The sequence below is a fragment of the Pinus tabuliformis genome, chromosome 9, assembly GCF_031772625.1.
Source record: "Pinus tabuliformis cultivar Carrire ecotype Pingquan chromosome 9, CPIR1, whole genome shotgun sequence".
In the NCBI taxonomy this organism is placed as follows: domain Eukaryota; kingdom Viridiplantae; phylum Streptophyta; class Pinopsida; order Pinales; family Pinaceae; genus Pinus; species Pinus tabuliformis.
In genome coordinates this window covers 1,101,445,798-1,101,463,625 of record NC_142307.1, presented here as the reverse complement: position 1 = coordinate 1,101,463,625, position 17,828 = coordinate 1,101,445,798, and the positions used below count along the sequence as shown (strand labels likewise).

Here is a 17,828-nt window from a genome sequence, read left to right as displayed (position 1 = left end):
TTCGCATTTGGTTTGACTCTGAAATTTCTTCCACTAGAAAAAGCATGATTCGTTTGACCATATTTTCAAAGGCGCGGTGTCAATACATCTCAGGATCGAGTCATTCATCGATGCAAATCGTAGTGCCGACCAACATCTCCGATCACATGAAAGATTTTGGTTTGGAGCCCTTGAAGATGTGCTCGGATCCAGAAATTCAATCAGATTGAAGAGCAACCATGGTTGGTGGCGTCCAAGTGGGCATATTGGCAGCTTGCATTGTTCTGTTCCTTCCAATGGGGATGGCGGGGTGGCACCTCAGCCGGAACAAAGTGCTCTTCTTCAGCGCAGGCTCTCTTCATAACCTTAGCGGTAGGGGTTCATCTCATGCCCTATTTTCCAAGTATTTCCGATATTTTTTCTTCGTTTACATCATTTCCTAGCGTAGATAAGTCAAATTCCCCAATGCCCTGCGAGTCAGTCCTCCATGAAGTAGACTGGGAGGAGAACAAGGGTTTTGATGATAATAATAGTTCATCATTCAATGGATCCAGAACATGGCACTGGAATTCTCAGGCTATTGAATTTGGATATGGGTTTCAAAGATTGAACAAGACCGATACTTTGGATCTCCTCAATGGCTCATGGATTGCCGTTGCCGGGGATTCAGAGGCTCGGTACCTGGCTCTCTCACTGTTAGAACTGATACTGGAATCCACTGAATCCATCTCAAAGAATATTTTCAAACGACATAGTGATTATGAATTTGTGTTGGAGGAAAGAGGGTTAAAGGTAGATTTTATTTGGGCACCTTTTGCAGTGAATTTAACTAGATTTTTGGGGAATGATCACCATGGCGGTAGGTATCCTGATGTTCTGGTCATGGGAACAGGACTTTGGCATATGCTTCACGTCACCAATGCTAGTCATTATGGTGAAGCACTGCGGAGACTGCAGAATTTTGTTGTCTCCATCCTGCCTCTGTCTCCACATTTTGGTACCGAAGGGTTTGATGCTAATCGTGTTGTGGTTCTGGCATCCCATATGTTCTGGCTTGGCATTCCGACTCTGATTAATGGTATGTTGAACACAGAGGTAAAGAGGCAGAAGATGACCAAAGAGATGTGTGCTGCTTATGCCGAAGAAATCCATAAGAGCAAGCTTTTGCGGTCCACGGGAGGGCCTCTCATGCTGCTTGACATCAAGAGCTTGAGCAGAGGTTGTGGACACGATTGCACAGATGATGGGATGCATTACAAGGGTGCTGTATATGAAGCTATTGTGCAGATAATGTTGAATGCTATTCTGGTCAAGTCCCAACAAGTGAACTTTTGACCTTGTTTGGATGGGGAGTGTGCCTGCCAAATCAGTTTGTGCCAATTCAGCGACATTGGATGGCCAAAGTAAATTACTAATTGTCTAACATTCCTTCTGGTCCAGAGATAATCGATTCCTTCTGATTCTTGAAAGAAGGCTTACCCTCTTCACTAGAATAATGTTACCTGCCCTTCACTTTGTTAAACCATTCAATTTTGTTTTATTGATCTCCTCTTAATCAAATCATCGATCATTGTTATCTTTAATGTTCAGCTCCATACGTTTTGATTCCATTTTTATCAGAGCTGCATAGATTCTTTGACCCCTCCATCGACTGCACCTGTGATGTATCATGTGACAACACCCTCCTTCACAATGGAAAATTACCACATCATTGAAGTTGAATTTAGAAGGATTTTCATCCATGTTATACCTGCTCTTGTACCCACACCTGCACACAGCAACACATGTAGAACTGATTTTTATTATTTTCTGCTATGTTGATAGTTTATTTCTATGACCATTCAATTCGATGTATTTCACCTCTATTTTATTAAGTGCTAATCTTCCTCGAACAGGTTTTGGAAAGCTACACTAGCAACCTTTTCATAATTGTTGGGCCTCCACTGTTACCTGGGTTGATACCTGCATCAACCTGTATGGCCATAAGATGAGAAGCCCCATACACATATTGTGTCAGTTCTACCCTTGAGACAACTCCCCTAGTCACAGAGATATAGTCACCATGGCTTGGAGGTTGCCCCTTATCAATTTTGATTTTGGCCAGAAACAAGTTTGAATGCCAAGTGCATGGGCTTAAATTTATATATTCACATAGTTGTTTTTTTTATATTTAGAACCAATGTCTGTACAACAAATAAGTGTCAATGTAATCAACCGCTAGTCCAGTTATGCTAGAACATGAAAAAGAACTATAGCATGTGGTTTATGCTACACTCTAAAAAAAAAAACTGAAGATATTGCAACACCAGATAATATTTGTGGGGTTTTATCATCCCAAATTCCATTAGTAATCCAAAATGAAAAAAGTAAAGCAGTCGGCATAAAGATTAAACACGGCTTTCAGTGTTTTTATATACCTGGCGAGCCTCAAGATTTGACACAGCCATTGCTCCAACATAAGGAAGCCCCTCAATTACAGCATCTGCCAAATATGAAACGAAGGTAGGTTCACATCCCAATGCTGGCACACGCTCCCAGTTCACAATACCAAATTGAAGGGCCAATTCTTTGTATTCCATGTCAATTTCCTCTAGTGTTTCAATGTGCTCACTGACAAAGCTGCATTTGATCAAGACCATAAAATCCAATATAGAAGCATATAATTACACTGATTTTAGTAGAGCTTCAAATATGAAGTATCCTTAATGGAACACATGAATTTACTTCTTTATACAACTGAGAATAAAATCATTTTCAATAGTTTTGGGATTTCATGTTAATTGAAATTGCAGATCTCATATTCATCTTACAACCAAGGTATGCTAACTTGATCCTTTCATGTCAAACTGTGATTTTAATTACATTAACCAAAATGGCTACAAGACATCCAAAGTTGCAGAGCCTGTCTTCTGAGAGTAGTACATTTTTCATCCACATACCCACCACCAACAATTCTACCATCAGTTCAAATTATATAGACTTTTCCATAACACAAGTTCTCAAGTGCACTCTTGGATACAACACTTCAATTCTTTTTTTCGGCGAAAGACTTAGTTCACACAAGATGGTTATGCATACTATGATTTGGAAGACACCACTTAGAAATTTACAGTCACCGCTAGGGCTTGGAAAATGTTGCTTATAAATCTTCAATTTGGTAAGGATCAAGTTGAAATGTCAGGGGTGTGGGCTCAAAAGCTTATGCTTACACAGTTTTTCGTGGAATCTGCATAGAAACCTAGTGTTGAAACTTAAAATTTGACTGCAGTTGTCCATGTGCATTTAAAAATGCAGGAACAACTCTCTTCTATACCAAGAACTATCATTTCATTTATTTTTTTATATTTTCTTATAGCCCAGGATTGCAGGGCTGGAACATTACTTCATGCTTATATGCACTCGCCTTCTTACCATGCCTTGGAAAATGCCACCTATTATTTTTCAATCATCACCATGGCATGTGAGGAGTGGCTTATAAGTTTTCATTCATCACCATGGTTTGGGAGAAGCTTGAGAAATAAAAACAATGATATTTCTCATTAATATGGAAGTCAACATTTTACATATAATGCAAATTTTCAATTCTAATGCATTTCAAAGTACATATGATGGTACATACTACAGAACAATATGGATTTTGGACATAATAAGTCAATTTGAGTTAGATTTGTCAAGTCAATCTAACTAATGTTTGACTTGTGAGTTTGAGTCCTCATTACGACTCAAATTGATGAGTTTGACTTAGGATCGAATCATATTTAGAATCAATTCGACTCTACTTAATTTCCTCATAGAATGGAATTAGACATAGTCTTTCACTTGTAGTCAAGAGGGATGGTGACACTTCACAAAAAAAAAAAAACAGGATACTTTTTCCATATTGATGACCTGAGCTACAGGTAAATTTGGGTTTCTAGCTGGACTAGAAGAGATATTATTTCAAACTTCCAAACCATTTGCCAGGTAACACTTTAATAGCTCTTTGTGTAATCAGCGATGGAAGGAACAATGTACATTGATTTAATGAGTAGAGCCATGACTCCATGGACCACCAATTGGCCTGACCACCCCTTTATGTCTTGATCTGAACATGTTATTGGCTCAATGTCAAACAACTTCCCTGAGACTATAAAATTAATCGACATTGGCATGATCTGTTCACTTCATGGCATCCAAATCGTCATAACTTATGGAAGATGAGCAAGAACATAAGTTATTGTTGACAGACACCCAAGAATTTTAGTGCCAGATTGAAAATTTTGGAAAGCTCCTCCTTTCCTGCTATATACATGCAATTCTTGCTATGACATTAGATACGTTGTTCCATTATTATGCTTCACTAATTGAGTGTTTCTGATGAAATTAATTATGTAGTTAATGGATATTTTCATTTTTAATATTTATGCTGGTTTCGCTATATTAGCTGTCTTTAGTTGCCACTAAAAGCAATAATAAAATGGTAGAATTTTATCGATACATAGTTATAAAGTAATGGTGGTTCGTGATGAGTCCTGACATGGAGTAAGGTATACTTGCAAGTATGAAATTCCAGGAGAGTGTAAACGTATATTGAATATTCATTTTCTCAAGGGGGTTGCATGTGGAGTGGGTCTAACCCTTAATTACCCTGAATTAGCAAGTTGTTTCCGCGTTTACGGCAACTGTCCAACTGTGAAGCAATCAGTGCATGCACAATCAATTTACAGCACTAATCGTTTTTCAGAGCTACCACAACCAATGACTGATGATAGCCACTTGTTTGACATTCTTTGTGGTTGAGACGCAAACACTCTGTTTCCATAGTTTAATTGCATATTATGGCACATATGCATTATAATAAAGGTTAGAATTTGTATGATTATCTCAGTGGTTGTTCAACACAGATATGTTTCATATATTTAATATATGAGCTTTCATGGGCCAAGACTTATCTGTTTTCCTTTGCTGTCTGCAACACACATATACAGCATCAATGAAAGTGCCCTAAGGTATGATTGTAAAACTCTTCTAGTTTATCAGGATTTTGTCTTTGTATTATATTTGGCCAGATTGCAGATAAGATTAAGATAAGATAAGTACATTAATGTCCAATTAATGTCCACAAAATGACACATGTCGTGTGAATAAAATGTGTCCATAAAATGATACATGCCGTGTGAATAAAATGTGGGAGTGCAAAAGCAATTCCTAGGTAACACTGGAAGCAAGATAAAGAAAGCTAAAGAAAAGTACAACATAGATAAGTATTTAAGTATGCCAATCACTTGGTCTAACCAACACAAGTATGTGTATCTATATATATATATATATATATATATATATATATATATATATATATATATATATATATATAGATAGATAGATATAATACATATTGCAGTATCATAGGTGTGGTGATACAAAGTGAAAGTTCAAGACTGGAAAACTGGATATTTCAATACAGAGATATATGAGTTCCACACATAATCCAATCAGTCCCAATCCTCTTTCATTCCATCTTAACTTACATTAATACATCCCTGATGTGTATACTGAATTCCGAAAGACAGTGGAGTCAAAGTGCAAAGTCCGACCTTGCTATAAGCTGCCCACCTCACTTGGACCTTTTTCAAAGAATGGTGTGGGTGACCTTGATGGGTGGAGCAAGGTCCCAACACTTGATCAACTTGGATTGTCGGCCAAAGGTCAGATAGAAAATTTTTGTTATCATGTTATTTAGGTATAAAATAAAATTTCACTTACGAGACTCAATAAATGGAAATTAGTTATATATATATATATATATATATATATATATTCTCTAATCAAATAAAATAAATTTATGGCGGAAAAGAAAATGAAGAGTTGCTGAATTTAAAAGTTAACTTAGTTTCAAACAAAATGGCTGCATTTTGCCATCCTTTTCATGACGTCAATAAATTTCCATTTCGTTGTTCAACTGCCAATCCTTTGGATTGAGGCTAGTGAGATCCTCAATTGTTTTTTTTAAATATAAACTTTATTAGAAATTGGAAGAAAGGAAACAATGAGTAGTACAAACCTTAGAGGAAAGCATGCAAAGGGATATAGGATATTTATTCCATGGCCATTTCTTGAAAATGTTAAATTTCCAATAGAATTTGATTCTTTCAAAACAAAGTCTATGTTGTATATGTTTTCCCCTCATGTTTTCTTTTACTGGAATGATTTCAACTTTTATAAATATTTGCATATGCATGCACTTATTTCCTTTTGATACTATTAGTGATCAAGATCAAAAGAACCAACCTTGCAAAAGACAATTGTATTGTCATTCAGTGCAAGTGGCTGCATAAATCTATATGTTATCAATCCTATAACAACTGCCACGAGGATCCAAGAAAGACAAATGAAAAACATAAAGATAAAGTTCTAGTTTAGAGAGCTGACACCATTCTGTAATGCATAGCTTTGATCAGGTAAATCAACTTAAATTTGGGTTAGTAGGCATAGATGACAATGTTATGGAAATGGCAGCATTGCATTGGACCAGAGCGTTAGCGTTATTCAACATGGCAGTAGAAATGTTATGACACCAGCACTGGCCAATACTATATTGGCATGAATCGTTACACAGTCTGGCATCTACATTTGTATTGACAGAGTTGTTACCTGTGCAGAGAAGGCCCAAGCAGTTACTATTCAAAGGAAATCCTACGTTAGTCTTCAGACCTGTGTGGAATGTTACATAGATACCAATGAGTACTTACAAAATGCCATTAATAATCCTGAGGCAGAGGAATGCATAGTTATGAGTTACGATGAGCTACATAATCTTCCAAATAAGCGAATCTAGAATGGTTGCAAAAGTCAGACTGCAACATGTGTTACTTAATTGCACACTAAGAATGGGGCAGTTACAAGAATAACGAATTCAAAGTGTACAAACCTGGGCATATTGCTAGGGAATCAACAGCACAAGTCAGAAGATACCAGAGCTATGCATTATTGTTCAAATTAGACCTTCTTTCCAAGAACAGTATGCATTAAGATTATGCCTTGGAATGCCAGAGTAGAGAATTTGAAATATATCAATTCAATTCAAGAATAATAGCATTCATGAACAGATAAATACTATCCATATAATTGATTAAGAGTCTAAGGGTTAAGTGAATACGTCAAAGAAACCATGCAATATCAAGAAAGGTGAAGTTAACAATAACGAGAGTTGTTCCAGGCAGTACAATGATAGAAATGGAATATCATGGATCTAGTAGTGAAAATCCATCAGGGTGACACCTGAGAGCACACAGATATGTATATATCACTTGAGAATAAAAATCCATGATAGTATTGATAATGAGTAGTACAGACATACTGACTCAAAAGTAGAGTACACCAAATCAAAACCCTAGGTTGGGACAATAAGATACACAGTGCTGACTTGAGAGATGTGATCCGAGAGCAAGGAAATCACTTGTATACAAAGAAACTCAATGAGAATCAAGACCTAGGTAGAAAAATCATGTGAGACCTAGAAAATTGGTACATTAAGGTGGTCATGGAGATTTTTAATATCCATTGAGTGATCTTACCTGAATAGAATAACAATGGATGGAAGGAAAATGCCTAGGAACAAGAAAATGAATCAGCGATGGTCTTTTAAATATCAGAAATTATGAACATGCCTTGTATTAGACATGTGGAAATTGAAGCTCAGGTGTTAAAGAAAGTGTTTTCCAGGCAAAAATTAATGGCGCAACATGAGAGTTGGTGGAGACAATCCTGGAAGATATCACTCTGTTGAGCACAGGACTAAGCTTAAGAAGACCCGTCCTAAATCTCAACCTGACAGAGATTCATAACCTGATTGATGTATGGTTGAGTTGATAAATGCTAAATATTTTTATCAATAGTTGTTTGATTCTGGTTGTAGAGATAGGGAAATAACTGAATCAAACTCTTTCAAGGAATATTTTATGTTAATTCTTATTTCTCTCTTTCATTGTATTCTTTTGTTGTCAATGTTTGAAAGCATTGCTCATGTGGATAAGACACCATTGTTGGCCATGAAAAGATAAAACACTAAACCAAGAATGCCAAAGATCGCTTCATTATGCTACTATTTGTGAGGGGGAGGACAATGGTCCTTCTTTAAAGGAAAGCAATGCTTATGCCTCATAGTTTATGCCCCTCAAAGTGATATGACAGAAGAGAAAACGTATTGGTGCATGCAAAGCAAGCTTTCGTCAGCTTGCAAATGATTAAAACTCTTTCAAAGACCCATCCAATTTTGCCATATTGTTGGGAAATCACAGTTTTATGATAGTTGGAAACAAATGCTGATTTGAGGAACCGTCTAAAGATTTGGGATTTTAAAATAGAAGCTTATTTAGTCAATAAAAGACCAGTGAAAATATTAGAACACACTCTTACCCTAAATAAATAAATAAATAAATGAAAGAAGCCGTGAAAAATAATGTGTCTCTAGTTTTGGATAAAAGGACTCTCAACTTTCTTCACAACTTTTGTGGTCACTGGCCACTTGTGAAAGGAGTAGGCACCTTTAGAGATGCAGTGCCATTTGGAAGGGAAGTACTAATAGCAGCAGGGTGAAGGCAATTATTCCATTCATTTAATTATTTCTCATTTGTCTGGTCATATTGTGAGCTGCATTATATATCATGAAATTGTTTTAGTACTAGTAAACAATGATTAAATATATAATAAATTTGAACCTTTTGGCATTTAGAGGACATTTCTCTCAATTTAAAAAAAAAAATAAAGTATGAAAATCATGTTGCAAATAGTTTCTGAAGTTTTGAGTCGTTTATTTCCAAGATTAACTAAATGGGTTTGGAAGATGAAAAACCATCAAATTGGAAGAGTGGGACTTTTATATTCACTAAGGTTTTAAAGAAATTATATGCATAAAACTTACACTAACACCTTCTAGTGAAATTGATAGTGCACTAATCCGTTGCTTGCCATTATTTTGGTTTGTTACCACCTTATAGGATATCCGGGTTCAAATGCTATTTTCCATGACGGATAGTTGAATCTATTTCAACTCTAATTGTTATTGAAGGGTTCCACAAGGATGTCACATAAGCATTTATGATGCCCCTTTTAACGTAGATAGCCACCTATGTTAAGGTTCTATTTTGCAGTTCCATGTTGTTATTTATGAACATTATACACATTTGGTTGCACACGTGAAAACCAATTGATGGATTTGGTATTGATGATGGAAATGTTGGATGTATGACCAGATGTGTGACTTACTTGGTTACAATTTATCTAGTGCATGACTTGTCAGAGTTATTGTTGCATCGTATAGGCTTATATAGATATGATTTATCTAATCAAGGACTTAGTGAAATTATGATTTATCTGATGTAAGATTTATTTCCAGTATGAACAACAGAAATTGACACGTGGACACTGAGCTTAATAAACATGATGTTTAAGATCATGTATCTATATCTATATTGTGGTTGTATATATGCATGGATGAGAACTAAACTACAGGTTGGAAAGAATCGTATGATAACCAAGATCTACTATTCCATTGGGGAAGGTCGAGACAACCAATGAGGAAAGGTACGATGTACATTGTTCTATTACATTTGGTATCTACTTGATATGCACTCTTATGACGTGAGTAAAATGCAAATGACAGGTGGCAAGATGACCTGACTGGATTATTCGATGACAAGTCCAACCAGCTCTGTAGTGTGGTCCGTGCTCTGAAGGAGGGGTGGAGGTGTTTCCCACCGTGTATCCTCCGAAACCTGGAATCGTGGGGAGGACAGCTGAACGCTCCCCCTAGACGTGTGATGACGATTTCCAGATACATGTTGGGGAAAGTTCGGTCGAGGCATTCAAAGCTCCCACCATGTCGGTTTTATCAGTGGTCAGTATGGCCTTTTCCACTGATAAGGCAGCAGAGGACGGATAGGGCAGGAACGGAAGTAGGCCAGGGTGGATAGAAGGATATAGATCAGTGGGAGACTCTTGATGGGAAGAAATGCCATTGTCGAACTTATCTGATTTATTGCTATAACTATCTCTGGTTGCTATGCTTTCAAACTCCTTGCATCTTTTCATTTTAACTTCGGGACGAAGTTTTCTGAAGGAGGGGTGTATGTAATGCCCCACTTAAATCTTATCCTACAAATCATTTGTTAATATTTACATTATCTGGAAACATTGAGAAATATTGGTCTAATATAAATTTATGATTTCCATTATTCAAATTCCCCACTTACTTTCTCAAATTGAATATTATGTAGGATATGGTCTCCTTCCATTATTTCAAAATATATGTATTCATTTCACATTCCCTAATGTACCCTCACATTTACTAAGGAGAATACATGGTCCTCTCCATGTAAGTACATTTCACATTCCCCAATGTACCCTCACATTTACTAAGGAAAAGACATGGTCCTCTCCATGTAAGTACATTTCACATTCCCCAATGAACCCTCACATTTACTTGGGAGAAGACATAGTCCTCTCCATCGTATCATCAATATATATTTATTCATTTCACATTCCCCAATGTACCCTCACATTTACTAAGGAGAAGACATGGTCCTCTCCATGTAATTAAACTTCACATTCCCAAATGTACTTTTCAGATTTACTTGGGAGAAGACATGATCCTTTCCCATTAAATTCTCAATTTTATATTCATGTCACAATTTCAAATGTACTCCTAGCTTACTTGGGAGAAGAGAAGTCAACTAAGGATGGATGAGAAGTTAATGACATTAATGAGAGGTGGTTGAGATGGAGAAAGGAAAGAGGGTATAAAAAGGGAAGGGGGAAGGAAGAAAGGGGGGGGGGGGTTGGAGTCTTGCTTAGGATTGTGGGGGTTGGTCATGAAGTTTGGCCTTGTCATGATTTTGGGAGACCTTGGAAACCTATGGAGGTTTCTTGGGTTTGAGAGGAGGAAAGTATCATTATCTGGTTTTGCACATTCTTCTTGAGAACACACTATATCTGGTTGGACTTGGGCACGGAGGGCTAGGGAACCTATGGAGGTTTCCTGGGCTAGGAATTTGTTTCCTAGTTGGCTGGGAGGTAAATCCGGTTGGGTCAGTCAGAAGGAGCGTTCAGCTGGAGCTATAAGACAAAGGTATCATCATCAACCGTCGGAACATGTATTTTTCCATGGACTACTCTTGTTAAGTTGATATCAATGGAATGCTCACCTTAATTTATGTTGCTTATGATAAAATGATAAGATGTTAAATGTTTAAAGCTATGTGAGAAGGTCAGAAAGCTCCTTTTATTACTTTTAAATTAGCAGGAAAATAGATCTGTTAGTGTATAACAAAATTGAGGCTCTAATAATTGGAATCAAGTCCTTACACTATGCGCCATGCCACGTGGCGCGCTTTTTCTATAGAGCTCCAAACTGCAAAAAGTTTACATTTTTGGATTTTTCATGAAAAATCATGATTGCTAGTGCATGGCCAAGAAGTTTGGGCAAGTTTTGAGTCCTCAGGAGGTAAAAACACTCAAAAAATGACCTCTCTACCCCTATTTTGACACACAGGAAGCAGTCTTGGGAGATTGAAGTTTTGGAGGGGCAAATGGGCACCAAATTCATACATTCCACTTGGGTTGGAAAGTAGACAGGTAGGGCTTTCCAAAAATCACACTTGGGATCAATTTGGACTTTATGAAGTGCCTCAAAATCAGCTCCAAAGTGGCACGACGCATAAAAATTTTGGCACGGTGCATAGAGAATTTTGGCTTGTTTTTCACTGTTCAGCTCAGAAATTCGGCTAGTTTGACTAGTTTTGCTTTGTGATGCAATTTTTAATCTATCTTGATGTAATTGGATAAACATTATGTAATTTTGGCACTTATTTACTTGTTCTAGAGGATTCATTCACCAAAAGGTGAAATGTGAGTGAATGAATCAGTTTCCTAGCATATAGGGGTAAGCTGTTTGACTACCTAGTTTTCAGTTCCTTGTTTAGAATTGGTTCAAACAACTCCTAGAATGATGAGATCGACCCCTAGAGGCAAGGGAATGGGATGGGATATTCTATATCATGTAATTCCTAAGTCATTTTCAAGGTTGGACACTAGGGATTGCTTTGGCATATCATTGTACATTCTATCTCTGCATTTTTGGCTAAGGAAAGACCAGGGTTTTGCAGCACTGTTTGGGATCCATGTGGCTTTATGTTTTGATGATGTTATTATCTAAGTAATTGTAAGTTCATTAGTTTTATGTGTATCATTTTCCTGTCTCTTCTTCCGAATTTGAAAAAATGATTGATTAAGGTAGAATCCATTAACTGCTTTGCTTTGCCTTTGAATTTGTTTAAATTTCCATGTTTTCACCTGTTTAAGGAGAATTATTGAGACTCTCTTTCACTCCTTAGCTCCTCACCAGTTCGATCTATTCATTACTCAATTTAAAGAATCAAAACGATTGCCTTCCTTGCCCCAATCAGAACTCTGTAGAAACTATGCCTCATCCCCGAGCCCAATTTTCCTTTCCCTGTTTCCAACACAAAACCCCTAAAAAACTCAAAACAAACCCTTGTACTTCATACATAGCCTAAAATTAGCTTTTATTTGAGTCATCTTGAGCCCCATCGCTTGTCTTTTGCCGAGATCGACCCGGAGAGAGCCCTCTCCTATCCTCGTAGGGCTAGCTACGAGGCTGAGCGTGGTTTGATGTGGACCTAGAACCTTGTCTTTTCAGCCTGAGGAAAATCTAGGCTCTAACATATTGGCGACCGTACCGGGGAAGAAAATGGTTTTCTTGTTGACGTCATTTGTTTTATAAGCTACAGACGGAGCCTGAATTTATGCCAGGTAGCCTTCGAAATGCTTTTTCTTTGCATTAGCGGAAGTAGATAAACGATGCTTCAGTCAATCTCCGGTCTAGCTTGTAAACGTGAAATCTAACTTGTTAATTGCCCCAGTACATGTATCAAGTTCAGATCTGATTGTTGATGGTGGACAACGATCAGACATTGGCAAGGCTGAAATCATTCACCTGTCAACTCTAAATTAGTTTTGAGATCAGATCCAAAGACTCCACTGGAGGATGAACTTGACCAGCAGAAACATGAAAGGACAATATGGACAGATCAGGTATTCAAGTTGGAATTTCATCCAAGACATTTTGTTCTTTGTTAAAATTATTTCTTCTCTTTTCCTGAGAATGTCAAGAAGGCTTTGCAAAGTATACTATGTTTGAGAAGAGATCCTCGTCCTGCATTTGATTCCTTCCCTTTGAAGATTGTGAATACCAAAGATTTGCATACCTTTGAGCTTGATCAAGACCCTTCTTCTGAATCTTGTGATGGCCATCTTCAAATTGATGAGCCCCAAGAGACCAAGAGTGATTCTATACCTTCTTTACATACCCCTATACCTTGTAAAATTCCTGATAGGTATAAACCTCTTGTTTTATCTTCTGTTCTTCATGCTTTCCCCAAAAACTATGATCTATACTTGCCAAGGTTTGATGGTGAATGTAAGAATGTCAATGCTGAGCAACATGTACTAAATTTTGAGTCTTTCCTTGACCTTTTTGAAGTTGATGAAGAAGATGTCAGTATTAGGCTTTTTGCTCTTTCTTTGCAAGGTAAAGTGAAGAGTTGGTTCAAAACCCTGCCTGATGCGAGCATCTCAGATTTCCAGCAGTTTGTCAAAGTTTTTCTCGATAGGTGGATGATTGGACAGAACCTTTTCCTTATTATAGAAGAGTATAACTAGCTGAAAATATTGTCAAGGGAGACAGTACAACAATTTTTAGCCAGATTTAATCAAGTTTATTATTCAATGTCGGTTGATATAAGACCTCCTCCTAGATCTTCTCTCTTGCACTATCTGGGTGCCTTTGATCCAGAAATGGAGTTTCAGCTGAGAGAAAGGAATCTTGCAACACTTGAAGAGATACAGAACAGTGCAGTAAATGTAGAGGCTCATCTGCTGATCTGAAGGGCAAGGTTGAAAGAAGAAGAGACGAAAAATATAGATCCAGATGAATCGACATCTCTAGAGGTAAAGCTTGACATTTTGGTAAGTGCAATGGAAAAGATGATGGACAAGATCAACGCAAGGAATGAGAATAATGTTCAAGCCCATGGCTTGCTGATTGAAGAAGAACAAGTTGTTGATCCAAAACATTTTGTTTCTTATCCCAGTTCTCATAGATCTGATAATGATTGTCTTATAGATCATCTTGGAGAAGAAAGATCTGTTGATATGACATGTATGCTTGATGATGTCTTTTATACTGATGATTTGCCTCAGTTTGATTAGTATGATGATGATTATGTTCTCCAAACAGAAGCTAATCTTACAGGCAAATCAGCAGCTAGTTTGTGGGAGGAGGAAGAAGTTCACTTACAGCAGCTCGAATATAGTGATCAACTGATGCATATCAGCTATGAAAATGACAAGGAAAGTGCATCAAATTTTGAAGTAAGTGAAGGATCTTTGCCTTTTTGTTTTGATTCATGTCAGTTCATCAGGGACAACTTCCATGCAATCAGAAATCAGTTGTCAACAAGTCTTGATTTGGACCATCTTGAGGGCAATGTAAACCTCGTTCAAGACTTTTCATATCCAGATTTGCAGCCCCAAAATGCCTTTGATTGTCAAGTTGCAAATAAAGACTTGGAAGCTGGAACATATGCTCAGATGATGCAAGATGATTCCATACCATTTTGTTTCAAATCATTTCAGTTTTTGAAGGGAAAATTGCATAGTACATCTTCAATAAAGAATGAGCAGCATGTAGGAAATCATGTGATCACATTGGAACTAATAGAAAATGTGTTGCAACAGTCTTTTCAAGTTTTTCATGATCCAATAGTTGATGTTTTGGATGAGGTTTGCAGTCAAAGTCTTTCTCCATTGACTACATGTGAGCCTGAAACGTGTAGTGATATAAACTTGACCCGGCAGCTGGTTTCTTTGCCATTTTCAGCAGGAGTCTCATCACAAAGCTCAGATCAAAGTTTGCATTCATGGTATGAATAGAAGAGAAGTAATCCATTGGATGAGCTAAGTCCCAGTGTGCATGAATTTCAAGATCCTTATGCAGTGTTTTTGGAGGTGGATAGAGAATCCATAACATTCAACGGATTTGTTTCCAAGTTGTCATGGGATTTGCCTTTCAGTAGTTTTCCCTTGTTTTTCCTAAGCGAGCACTTGCGGAGAATACAAATAGCAGACATGATGCTTACATGTTTGCATTGGCTATTCCATTTCACTTGATAAGGTGATGAATGAAAACTGTTAGAGTAGGTTTTGATGAATAAGCTCCACTTTGAGCATCATTTCTAGTTTGTTGGTTGTGTTTAAGTATCGAGTAAGTTTTTAGTTGAGTGAGAGTTGGTTTGTGTCGTCGAGTCATCATTTTTTAGTCATGCATTTCAGCTTGAGTTTTTTTTTTTTGAATCCATTGCCCAATGGATAAGGCATTGGTCTGCTCTCCCAAAGATCTGCCATTCTTGGCACCTCCAAGGAGCTACCATCCCCATTGGAGCCAATGTTAGTGTCAGTATTTCCAGCCTTCCTCCAGTGATCAAACATGCTCTTACAAAGTGATTTTAAGGTGTCAAGGTCAAATTTTATCATTTCAGTGCGTCTTCAAGCAAAATTTGGTCACTAGGAATTAGGTCTAGGGTTTGCTTTTACTCCTTTCAAAATTGTCCAAATGTCAGTCTATGTCACTATTCAGCTGAGTCTTCCATCATTCAAAGGGTTGTCATCATCATGTAAGGTTCCATTGGGTCATTTTACACCTTGTTCATGCTTCAGTTGCGCCTAGGTAAGGTCATTTCCCTCTCCTAGGGTTTTGAAGGCAATTTCTCTTAGACAGTCAAATCACCAGTAAAACTTGTATCCTGATGTTCATACACCTTCCCCTATCCTTAATGTACCTTATTAAACACTTCTCGTCACTGAGATTCACCAAATTCCTCATTTTTGCACAAACCCTAGTTTCTTGCTACAACCTGGCAATTTTCAAGGCTAGGCCTGTGTTTAGCCCTTTTGGACCCCTTCCCCTCACTCAATTTCTAAGATTCCACTTTCCCCTACTTCCTAACATCCCTCCCTACTTCTCAAAATTTTCTCAAGAATTTAGAAGCCCCTTATCCCCTTCATTTCCCTTCATTTTGACAAATCCCTTGTTCCACACATCGGGATAGGTTTCAATCAAATGATGTTTCTAAGAAATAAAAGATGAATTTGGAAAAAATGAGAGAGATTTTTTTCCACAACAGGCCAAGGAATAAAAACCTCCTTCACTTTTTACACAAGTGTCATGGTTTTGGAGAAATGTCAAAAATACAATTGCCTCGGGAGAATTGATGCACCTTTGAAGTGACCTTGGGAAAATCAAGTTTTCTCATAGCTTGGTTGGTAAAATGACTTGCTTGATGAGTAAAATGTTACTTAGACACAAATATATTTCCAATGACCTATCATGAGATCAATTTGGAGTTGAGGAAGGCATTCAAAAGTTGACTATAACAGCACTCTGCCTTTAGGCAGCCTCATTTGGCACATTTTGACCAGTCTTGGGAGATTTGATTTTTGACAAGGCAAATGAACTCCAAATTGAAAAATTCTAGTTGGGTTGGAAATTAGACTCAAAGAAATTTCCAACGAGCTATCATTCACCCAATTTGGACACCAGGAAGGCCTCCAAAAGGCTCCTTCAAAAAGGCACGACGCACTAGGGGAAATTTTCCAGTGTAAATTTACATTGGCGCGGCGCACTGGGGAGGCGTGGCGCACTGGGCTAAAAGGCCTGAAATTCATTGAAATATTCCTCCAAACTGAAAATTCTTCATTCCACAAGTAGGTAGAGCCTCCATTTTTGTGTTTTCTCCAAGTTTGTGCTAGGGTATGGTGGTTGATGGATGGTGAATGCCAAAACAAAATCTCAAACCCTACCATGTTAAAATCTTCATGTGAAAAGTGTTGTTTAGGGTTTCAAAAATTGTTTGCCACCAAGCTTACTCTTTTCCATCACTTTATTTTCTCCTTGATTCTGTTTTTTCCCTTGATGTCATTGTTCCCTATCCCCTAAAATTACTAAACCTCTACCCCAAATTCCCTTTCCCAAATTTCTAAATGTAAAACTCCAAACCCTAACCCTATACAAAACTCCTAAACCTATACAAAATTCCCATAACATCCCATACTTCCCTAAATAAGTCTATCCCAAACAATCCCTTAATTCTCCACTATCTTTCCCTCACCTTAAACCCATCATCCTTATTACATCCCCTGTTCCTCTACATTCCAAATTACTTATTTCTAAAGTCCTATTTTCCTATCCCTAAACTGTACGATACCCTATTACTCTCTTTCCCATACCATTTTCAAAATTCCTAAATCCCCAAAGCTCACACTCCTAAAACACAATCAAGTGACTGTCCTCACATTGCAGACTTCACTTGATTGAACCATATCCTTACCCTCACTCCATTATACCTACTGTTCCATATTCCTCACAGCCCCTCATTTCCCTTTGGCATGTTTGGCACTTGGAGACAAGACATCAAGCCTTCATTTATCATTCTCAACAAACCAAATATACACTTGGCATATACTTTCAACACCATGGAGGCGGGCATCGATACATTATATGACCAAGACAGTGACTTTACAACTGAAACTACATGCACCAGGAGGGCACTAAAATGCCATAAAAGGGAGGATAGATTTGAATCTTGGCTGAAGCCTCTTTGGCTGAGCATGATGCTTGATGAGGCAACTCCAGTCCAAATTTCAAGAAATATGGAGCAATTGTTTCATTTTGGAAATCTTTTGCACAAAAAACAGGGTTTTTCTCCTTGTGCGTCGCGCCACGTGGCGCACGCTTT

The 17,828-nt window shown here is 37.6% G+C and overlaps 1 pseudogene; it reads left to right on the top strand.

The window, feature by feature from the left end:
- Positions 1-444: 444 nt before the first annotated feature.
- Positions 445-1,314, top strand: LOC149152510 (protein ALTERED XYLOGLUCAN 9 pseudogene; annotated as a pseudogene).
- Positions 1,315-17,828: the final 16,514 nt, after the last annotated feature.